Genomic DNA, 12104 nt, shown 5'->3' with positions numbered 1-12104 from the left:
ATAGCACATTTTATTCTATATAATCCCGCTCTGTTTTGGAAATCCGGTAGTGTTCTCTGAAAATGTTTATTGTGATGATATGACGGAACAAAAGCAGCGGATACGAAGTGAGGTTATCGGGCGATTGGCGCGGGGAAAGCCGGCTTCCTGCCGCACGCCGAGCCCACGGAACCCACTGCACTGATTACCCCAGATATTAAACTAATTTCGTGTCCGTCCCTTGTTAATTACGGGAAATGAGTTAATTAATTGTTTTCCTTTTCTCGTAGATATTCTTTGCTGTTAGTAACTTACGAGTTAATCAATTGGTTTTGAAACGTGACTGGATTGATTCACTGCACGTGCAAGTTAGTTTATTGTAGCGAACAAAGAATGCTTGATAAAAATTTTACATTAGTAAATTATTATGTTTTGTTCTTCAATACTTATTTCTATTTCGTTTTTTTTTTTTGTTTTTATCGATTTCACAAAAATGAGATGCTCAGTTTGACTGTATTTTTTTCGTATGTGACGCAAATTCGGTATTATTACGATTACAACTCCGATGCTTCTTTTTATATTCTACAGGGTTTACTCCCACGTTGATCATACACGTACTAATTTTGTCACGAATCAAGTCTGTTTTTTTTTGTAAATAAACTCTTAAATTACTATGGTGAATGTATATTTTCATTCAGTAATTTACTTCATTGTGTCTCTTGTATACATGACTTGGTAACAATGATGATAAAAGACCTATGCACGTACACGTTCCTCTTCAGCACGTTACTCATACTTGTAATACTTACCTATATTAAATCTACCTACTCTCCTTGAATCTATATTAAAAGTAAACCTGCAAAATGCATGAAACTTACAGACAGAGCGCATGCATTGTGTCTTGTCGATATATTTAAAGGGGCGAGGGCGGCGGCCGAGCCGGGCGACGACCGCGCACGGCAAGGTCGAGAAAGCGCCGCCCAAAGTGGGCTTTGCTGTGTCTGTCTGAACAGAACACTGAACCGATTTATTGCCGCACTGTTAGGGTTGTGATGCCCACAAACTTACACTTCATTCTGTGTCTGTTATCGACCACTGAACTAACCAATGTATTATTTATTGCTCTAAGTTACTGTCTTTCATTTTCTAATTGGTTAATTATTAAAAGAGTAATATATTATTGTATGGTTTTGATACGAGTATGATTAAACCAAAAACTTTTTAAATTACGCTTGCATCGCTTACTTTTCTTCGGTGTTTTCTTCTTCAATCAAAGATTGTCCTGTAACGATAAAACGCCATGGATTAACAGAAAAGGAAACTCTGTAAATTCATCACTATTTTGTTCAGCGTTCATATGACAATTTCTAATAATTATTAGATATTTAAAATAAATAATTAAGTTACCTTTTGTTCTTGTGCCTATAAACTTTTAACAATTTCTTTGGTAATTAGTGTTTTTGGTATAATCTGTTTAGGAATGTAAACAAACAAATAATTGATAATAAGATAATTTTTTAATGTTTAATAATAGTACAAATAAAAAATCGATAAAATAATTGAATATTTCGATTTGTTACTACTCATATTTTTAATTTAGCGAGTGTTGCTATGATAATTACAACCAAAGTTATTATATTTTCATTAAATTCTATTGAAATGCACTATAAATGAATAATTGACCTAAATGTGTGTGTGTGTGCGTGTGTGTGTGTGTGTGTGTGTGTGTGTGTGTATTCAGTTTAACGTGTTTATTAAAATTTATTTCAAAAAACTGATAGAAATGTTTATATTTTTACTTTTTGAACAAATATAAATTGTTTATAATAAGTCCTAAAACAACATTTTCTTATGATGCAAAATATGATAATTATAAATACTGCAAAGGATTGAAATTATAGGTGAGAGAATTGTTATTTTTTCCTTGATCTGTTCTGCATCATCTCTGCACTATAATTTGATCTGCTCTATATAATTTATTAAATTAATTAAAAGTAAAAATTATACTAAAATCAAATATTTCTTTTTTTTTTTCAATATTATTACGCTTTCAAACGTAACCTTTACTAGGCAATATCATATCGCTCTATATATTAAACATATTACAATCGATTTTTTTAGTAAATTAAAATAAAAAAAGTCATGTATAGATTGTGTTTATTTATAAACAACTGCTCTAATTCCAGTAAAGAGAATGAAGATATAAAGTAATGATTCAGTAAAAAAGAAAAAGGCTCAAAATACTATCCGCTTATAAGCACTACTGTTAACCGACATTTAGAAGGTCGTGAATAGAATCATCAAATTGAATGTCCGTGGAAGTAACGTGTCCGTACTTTCGGTTAAAGGGTCGGTTTTATGATGCGGTTAAGCATGATAAGGTAGAATTAGCGCGTTTGACAATAAGCCTGAACGATAGAAGGCACGCACTATTACACGCAGGGGTTGCTTAGTTACTTAAGTTGGAATAAAATAAATAATTGAAATAAAGTTGTGATAAAATATAAAAAAAATTAAACAAATATCACCAAACATTAATTAGGGATTTAAACAATAAATAGGGAAGTACTTAAGATCCATTATGCAGCGGCTTGCATTATTTGTATGTTTTGACAACGTTGAAGAATGCTTGATGATAAAGTACAAATAGATATTGCCTTTAAACAAAATTAATAATAAATAAATGAATTTGTTACACAAAAAAATAGTCCTTTTAATCGTAACAAAATTAATATGTTCTATCAATTGTAAAAATATTTATACCTTCATATAATCTAGACGAATAAAACATCACCCTTTGGAAGTTATTTAAAAAGTACCTAATTTTATTGCTTAGATCATATTCGTTATTTTATTGAACTTATATCTTATGAATATATACTTTATCAATAACAACGTTTATTTTATATATACGTATAATATAATAAATTTTAGTTTTTCTTGTAGATATTGTAGACTAATTTACTTTTAATAATATTTTATTTTAACAATAATGTCGTTGTGAAATATTGGTTTTATCATGTTGCCTACATTAACATGACAAAAATTATAATATTATTATTTTAATAATAAATACAGTTGTATATATATTTCTATTAAATTATAAAAGAGCACATTATAATGCGTTTGTTTAATTCTGTTTAATTTCACTACCGATATACAATATAGTGACCAAACTGGGACTAAATAGAAATTTGCTTCGCAAAAAAAACAAAATTTATATTTTAATTATGACAAGATCATAAGATTAAGTCCAAAGTTCCTTCTTTCGACTTATTCATAGTGAAGTCGCTTAATAGTTTTCTTAAAACGCTAGTGGTTTTCAATACTAGTTATATATACATATAAAATTTAAACTTCATGTGTATTTAAAAATATTTAGAAATATTGTTGTAATATTTTGACATCAAAGAATACGAAAGTGGGATCAATAATGACCGTCATGACGGACACGAAGTTAATCTAGTTAGTTACAAATTGGAAGCCCTATAAATATCACTAACTTATTGCCGCAGATAATTTCGCCGTGAATTTCTTCTTGCATAAATTCCTAGAATGTTACGCTAAATAAATCAACGAGCCCCCATCTTGTTCAGAGGAGTGAGATAACATCTGTTCCGATTAAACCGCGGAGATTAGTGTACACACACCTCCAAACATTCTTCAGGAATAAATGGATTACGTATAGAGTAAGCAGAAGGTTGTTCTATATATACCTACAGATATTCCTATTCTAAAGGTACCTACCTCGTTAGAAAAATTGTTGCCATTCAATTTACACATTTATTAGGATAAATAATTTTTCGAAAATGTAAATCTCCAATTAACAAAGACCTGTTTTTTCGAACTATCCTAATACTTTTAAATGCAGATGGCCTCTTCGTTCTACTATATCTTATGGTGTCGTACTGATAAACTAGATTTGAACTAATAATTACTTGATTAAAAAATTAATTGAAAATTTTGGAACAAACGTTATATAATGACGAAAAGAAAATTTCAATTTTAAAGTAGTGTGTTAAATTGGATTCTAGTGTTCGTTTCTTCTCCAATTCATTTTTACGACATAGTCAAGCTTGGTCCTTACGATGTTATTGTGGTATCTATTGTTAATAATATGTAACGAAAATTGTGACACTAAATACAAACAACCATTACTACAGGATTTTTGTCTGTATTTATAAATAACTGCGTCATAACCATCCTACCTAAGTTATACATAATATAAGGTAGTATAAAAAGTTGTTTTAAACACCAGCATTCAAGGAAGGATTTAATATTCGTTATTAGAGACTTAATTGGTTCGATGTCAACAGATCCAGTAAGGAACAGCAGCATATTGCGATCTAAGCACCCGTGTGATTGAAACTGTGGCTTACCATATCAGATAATCGCATTTGCAATTCAATTCTGTAAGCGGGTAAAGTGTAACAGACCTAATATCAAAGGGCCATCATTTGCATAGCTGAAATTTTTGTACTTTTAAGTTTGCACTGTTTGAACTGCAAGATAATTATAACTGTATAAATGATACTACAATATATTATTTATATCGACTTTGATGTTAAATTCGTGGGCACACGATTAGTGTAACAGTGCTGCTCGTGACATAGCTCGTGATCTGCGCCCTGAAACCTATTGAATCCGAAACTACTCGTAATTGGGTATCCCCGAATTTAATACGTCAGCATAGCCTATATAAATAAAATATGACTCACGATACTTATCAACATTTTAATAATGATTTGAAAATTTATAAAAGACGAAACTAGATTATTTGCCATTGAATACAATTTGTAATAAAAACAGCTTTTTAGTTGTGCGTTTAACCACTGACTCGAATACAAAGTATTTTGGCAGTCGGTTACCGAACGTAAAACGATTACACGAAATCCTTTCTCGCTCAATCTTCGAATCCTATTTCGGTTGCGTATATTCCACCTCCTTCGGTAAACGAACTCCAAAATTCTGAATCAGACTTGATTGAATCGCAGTAGTGCCCGCGGGAATGGAGTTATTTTCCGACCTATTTCATGCCATGTCCCAGCGATCGACAAGTCGCGCTCACTCACGGCTTGCACTCTTCGCTTCCCGTGTTTGTACTTACCTCCCAGCAATTTCTTCCGCTTCGTTTATTTGTTTGTACACTGTTGTTTCCCTCCCTAATACTTGTATTTGACATACATTTCCATTTAATGAACTGTAAAAATATTGACGGCACCCAAGATGTAAAAGTGCATTTCTATGGCAATATTTGCATTAGTTAGTTCAATATATAATTGTTTTTAATGATCGAATCAATAAATGAGTACACTTTATTTAATTATCCACAGTTATCTGGATAGTAATGAAATAAGAATGCAATGTGTTGTAAATTCTTTTTATTTCAGAGATATTAATAATTGTAAACTAAAAGAAGTAACTATTTACCAAGCCGACTTATTAAGTACCTACATATTATATGAGCTTTAGAGACTATTTGCTTTATAAAACGTGGATGTTTGTGTACCAAACTGGGGTCTCTAGTCTATACGCAGTGAATTGGATTTATAAATAGAACAAAAAATATAAACTAAACCAACAAGGAAACCATATATTTAGAGACATGAAATCTTAATGAACCGCAATTCTTTGACACGAAACCTTACGAATCCGTAGAATAATCGTGTGTTATAAAAGAGCTCGTTTACTTTACTCGTCCAGTTGTTTCGATTCACGTTTCTCGGACAATGGGCAACCGTACGCACAATGCTACCCCAGTCATCAATCAAACTCGGTCTGTGCCCTATTCTACCCCCACCCGTACACCCTCGGCACGCTGATTTGCCCCTACATTACAGGTAATGTCCACACAAATACAACGTAACCCCATCAAAAGCTTGATTTTATATAAATATCAAATTAAATTAAATCTTCAAATTCATGAACTTTTTGTTCTCCAAAAATACAAAGCCGTTTTTCAAGTGTCATAAGGTATTGTCTATGCTGAGACGTTTGTTGCAATGTATAGTCGAAACGACTCGATAGATTTTAATAAATATGAATCTAAGCATAATACTGTAAGCTTAAGCTATAAGCACTGTTTAATCATGAATACAACTTGCAGAAACCATATATTACACTAAATTAGAATTAACTTGTGAAACAGCGAAATGAACATTTCCAAATGCAAACCTCAACAATGAAACAATACGCTACCAAATGATTGAAACTCCGACGACACAGCCGCACTTCCACCGCCTGCGTCCCATGAGGTTACTGTCACAAACAATAGCTAGTTTACATACAACAACCTTATCTATCTATAAACAAGCGTCAGATTAAGCGAGTAATTTTATTTTCAGATTATACTGTTCATATATAATTAAACACTGTATTCCACAAACAAAAAATATCAATTGCAGCAAAACCTGTTATTTTGATTTCAAAATTAAACTACAGAATCAATTTTGATAACATTTCTATGGAAGTCATCTATATATACTTTTAGATATAAAAAAAAAATCTAATTCGGTTTACATCTGATGGGAATTATTAGAAAACAATCGTAAAAAAATGCAATCCAATTGTTAAGCTTCTCCTTTTTGAAGTCGATTGAAAATATCAAAATGGTTTGGTTGTTAGGTACGAATAACAAACGTCACGAGTTTTGAGAGCAGCTCTTGCAGTCTCGGATCAAAATTTATTGTAATTATTCTATAATGTCTTCACTATAATTCTGAAGTGGTGCTATCTGCCCACACTTCTTCAATTTAGTTACTCCTTTAATCAGGTTAGTTTGCAACTTATATACCATTTTACATGATTACATAAATGAAGTAAGACATAAATGGAACATACTATCTAGAATTGAATTATATGTTCTTAGAATTTGTATTATAAAAGCTTTTCTTGAAATTCTATGCTGTTAGATGTCCAAAATGGAGGTCCGCCGATACTGGTTGTCGCGTGACCCGACAAGCCCCCATTACCGCTTACAGTAATATTATTTCCACCAAAAAATTGTAATTGTTATTTATATCCAAATAATTATATTTCCGCCTAAATGTTATACCTATTATTCTTGATTTGGTATAGATTTGTTATACTTCCTTAACTGTATTCAGACGTCGACCCCGTAGTATTGAAAATAACAATACTAAAAATAAAAAAATTGTATTCTATTTTTAAATATATAAACTAAATTTGATTCCAATATCTAACTCTTATTATGAGTATAAAATCAATGAATAAGAATTTAAAACTTGCAAATAATAATTTGCAAGTTTAAAATTCATTTACAATAATAATATGCTATCGACCATTCATTTATAATATTCAAATCAATACTTTAATAAAATAAAACTTACATAACCTTTGCCTTATAAATAAACTTGGCTAGATATAGATCTTATAAAAGTAACAACCTTAAAATTTATTATTTATGTGTGTAATTCCAGTTAGAATCTCTCTCTCTCTCTCTCACTCATTTATATTTATAAATATAACCCAGTTCACCTATATGCCTACGTAAACATTATTAATAAATTTATAATCCCTTTACAGTAATAACAACAATATGATACTAAGTTAAACTCACTGTGATCCTATATAAGAGCAAGTTACGAAGTTAATGTAATATAAAGCTATTTAGGTTCAAATATACATATTTATTGTTTCTGCCTATCCTAATGGGAGACAGGCGTGACAGATATGTATGTTTGTATGTATATATATTTAAATTTTACCCACTCTTTGAAAGTAATACTGAGTAATAAGTGTAAAACCAAAGGCATTCAAAATATACTACATATTGAAATGTCATCGTAAATCACTAAATAACAAAGTTGCTTTACCCTGCAGTATATATATTTATGTATATTTATTTGTACACGATATGAAGTCACGAATGGTAGTGTGGATAAATATATTTGTTAAACGCTCCAATATTTTCAAAGTAAATATTTTATAAGTACTTAATACTTTCATATTGATTTCTTTAGGTGACTTATTGATAATTTTAGCAAAGATAATTTTATTAAATTATGAAATAATAACTTTTATATAGTTTACAAACTAAGAATAACACAGTGAGAATTAATATACAGAAAATCCAAGATTCACATTTCTATACAAATGGTATAAATAAAATTGTCTCGAATAAACATGTCTAAGTAGTTATAATAAAATAGGGAACCTAGATATAATTTCTAGACATTCATTCTACAAAATTTGTACATTTCAACACGTTTTACTGCAAAAATCAATGGTTACAAATAAGTGCATAATTAGGTTAGAATGCCGCTGTTTAGTCTTTAATGGTGATGAGTTTCTGATACCTACATCTTTGGTGTTTTGTATATCAATGGTGGTGAGATACCTCTACCAAATCTAAAATAAACTTACATATATTTGTCAATGTTACAGGTCTAAGATTAAAAAAAATCTTACAAATTATATACCAAATAAATTACATATCATTAAGTGTTTTTATAAAATATTGTATATTAAAAAAATGAAGCAAATAGTTATTAACCGATCCAATAATTCTAGCGATGCGCGAAATTACTAATACAACTACTAATTTTACTCACTCGACTACTAATTTCTTTACTTAAAAATTAATAATTACTAATTTTTCGAATAACAAAATCATTCTGATTTGCGCACCGCAAAATAATACGAAATAAAAAACTATTATCTTTAACAAATGCTACTATTTTTCACATCATATGATAATAGTGATAACATTAATTTTAAATACGAACACAAAACTATAAATAAAGATATAAAACCCGATTTTAAACATTCACAGTATTTATTTACACTAATATCTCGAAACTGCTTAACCTATTTTATTAAAATAAAAAAAAATCCAATAAGTGGCAAAATAATATTTGCCAGGTCAGTTGGTAAGTTATAAAAACTTTGATTCTTAGCATGTATTTGTCTACAAATAACATACAGATAAAGTCGTGCACATTAAGAATTATAAACATAGGTTTGTACTTTATTGCTGAACTGTATCATAAATTATAGAACGCCATATATATGCAAATTATATTTTAAGGATAGTACCTAACAATCTCTTTCTACGACATAAATTAATAGAAAATCATTCTGTTACTTTTTAACAATATTTGCAACAGTAGGGACATATTGTTTCCACAGACTATTATCTGTAGTTTTTAATGCGGCGTAACTTGCTTGTTAGTCACAGGTCTTTGTCAACCATGTTTATTGGTCAAGTGTCATCAGTATGACTCTGTTTTATTAATTTGACATTGAAACAAACAATAATATTATAACACACAGATACACTGTGATTTTTTTAAAGTTCCAAACAGAATCTTGTTATAGAGATCTAGTGAAACTGAAACTATGATATAAAGCCATTTGTACATGTGTACATATTCAAATAATTATGTAAAAGCGGACAAACATCATCAAGAGACAAAAACACTGTTCTGCCTTTCAATGACCTCTCGCATTAGTTATACTCGTAAATATTTGATACTAGTTTTTACTCGCGACTTTGTTCGCGTAACCGGGATATATTTACTGACCGGGATAAAAAGTAGCCTATATGCCAATAGCCATTCTCCATCCCATACAATACGTGTATACTAAATTTCATAGTGATTGATTAAGTCGCTATATGGTAACAAACAAACTCGCTTTCATATTTACAATATTAGTAAGAATTGTACTGATACAGGCTAATTAAAATTTTATTATAGGTATCATTAGGAATGTAAAATTCTACATTTCATTATTGTCGCGATTAATCACTGTTAAGTGTTATTTTAATACAAATTATAATTACATAAATTAGTGAAAGTATCAGAAATCGTAGTAAAATCGGTAACTATACGTGACAGTAATAAGAGACATGCCATTTCTTATTGTTTATTATTTACATAAAAAATTGTGGTATCACTTTTGTTGGCAAATAATTTGGCCATTCGCCATATGGAAAACTGTCTAATTATATGTATCGATAATTGGAATCATGTAACTAAATATTACTTAAATTACAGTAACATACGGAGCCGACGCGGGGGCGTATGATTAGAAATCGATAAGTAAGCATGCGTCACGTTTCATCGTACTTGTGTATTGTTATTGGAGCCATTGTGATGTGGCCATGTGTTATCTATTGTAACGCTTTTAGTTCGCCAGTAATCCCAATTGGTAAGGATTACCGTTCCTTTCCACCAGCCTTTGTTTGTGGACATTTTTTTCATTTCTCATAGATTAATATTTGAAATAAAAAATAATATAAAAATATTTTTTATGTATAAAGAGTAATAAATAAATAATTAGTAAAGTGACTTTTCGAAGAAATATCTGAACCCAACAGAGCTGATTGACGCCGACTCGTTTGAAAGGTATCTAAGCGTTACAGTATAGTAAGTTACTACAGATACACGGATAGCTGTTTGTTACTTAATAACACAAAACGGCTGAACGGAATTGAATAAAATTTAGTACACAAATAGAACAATTACATTAACACAGGTTTAGCTTAGATATTTATTCTAATTCGCATAAGCCGAGCCGCGGGAATCTTATAAGTATATTCGATTTTGTAATATACTTCGAGTAATGAGAAGTTCTATCTCTTATCAATTCTTTGTGAACTCATCTATCGGCATTGCTTCATCCAAACAAATTACGTGTAGTAATAATTCCTCGATACACTTGGGACTGTTTATAAAGTATTTTATCGTTCATAAAAGTAAGTAAACAAACTGACTAATGGCCGGTGGCAACGGCCGATGAATCACGATGCACAAGAAGCTACCATATGCGGAACTTGCCGCGTGCGCACTGCGCATGCACACTTGTGTGAAATGGATAATAACATAACGTCACGCTCGCAATGAAACGGGTAATGAGCAGTACTGAATTGTAAATTACTAACTCTCTTGGCTCCAATAAAGACTTGCTGTTTTAAGAATTTGTATACAGAGTGAAATCTGAATCATTGGCATTCTTTTAAAGGATTGTACTACTAGTGAAACTAAACATTTTCACCAAAGAACTTCACTAACTTGACAGCTGAATACGTCGTGTTAGTATGAGACGCTCGAAATTTTTTGTTACTTTCTGCAGAACACTGCCTTGAAAAGTTGCTAATCATTTCGATTGACTATAAATGTTTTTTGTGTAAACATCGATTTAAATTTGTCTATGTCACTAGCTAATAAATTATGTTTAGGTATAATTAGAGAGTGAATGTTTATGTTATTTCATTACGGCGTGCATAATTTTTCTTGACAATTATCGGTATTGAATTAGCTATTTCTTTGGCTTAATAGCGTGGATTTGTTTATAGCATTAAGCACTTTTAGACTTGTCTGTTCCTTTTAAAGAACTATATCGCCTTTATAATCAAAGCAGATAGGCATTAATGCGACTGAATTTGTCCTTGTGTAGAATGTCAATTTAACTTACTTTCGATACACATTCTGCAAAAAAAATAATAACATTTTTCATTGAAACATCAGTAATATTTTTTATATATTTATGTATACAAACTTCTTCTGACCTAACTGGTCTATCAACGCATAACCTAAATAACTAAAATGACTCAGAAAACATTAAATTTTATTTAGCGTAATATATTTAAGAAATTACTACTTAAAAAAAAACTTTTTTAAATTTGACCTTAATATGGGACTAACACGTATATATCGATTGAAAAAATAAAGAAATCAGTTGATAAATTGGCGAACATAATACTAAAAATACAAGCAAATTACTAACTACCTCTTTTTAAAGTCGATTATAAACTAAAATAATTCATGACAAGGGACTAAATCTAGTGATTACCATAATCTAAATGGAAATCTATATAATATACATTGTGACTGATTTGTAATGAATAAAAACAAAGAAAAGTCTTGGCTCTTTGTCCAATCTCGTTTTAACATACATAAAATTTATCACTGAATAAAACATAAAGAATTTTTATGGCTGCAAAGGCGCAACATTCATATTTGGACGGCTAAGAGGCAGTTCTTGCCATAGTTTGACGGCACTATTACCGCATTTTGCACACGAGCCCCCAATAAATCTCACTGGGTCTCCGCAATGTACCCTGCATATAGACTACGCTCTCCAGTCTGGCAACACCGCCA

The 12104-nt window shown here is 30.5% G+C and overlaps 1 long non-coding RNA gene across 1 annotated transcript in view; it reads right to left on the bottom strand.

Moving 5' to 3' along the window:
- The window catches only part of LOC128201178 (uncharacterized), a 30900-nt gene extending 20057 nt beyond the window's left edge, over positions 1 to 10843 (bottom strand). The window contains exon 1 of the long non-coding RNA XR_008253103.1: positions 10718 to 10843. This is a non-coding gene — a long non-coding RNA (uncharacterized LOC128201178). The remainder of the gene's footprint in view (positions 1 to 10717) is intronic.
- Positions 10844 to 12104: the final 1261 nt, after the last annotated feature.

This window comes from Galleria mellonella, unplaced genomic scaffold (assembly GCF_026898425.1).
Source record: "Galleria mellonella isolate WM207_F2 unplaced genomic scaffold, CSIRO_AGI_GalMel_v1 utg36, whole genome shotgun sequence".
Taxonomy (NCBI): Eukaryota; Metazoa; Arthropoda; class Insecta; order Lepidoptera; family Pyralidae; genus Galleria; species Galleria mellonella.
Note: the sequence above shows the minus strand (reverse complement) of the source record. Positions and strands in the feature narration are given on the sequence as shown.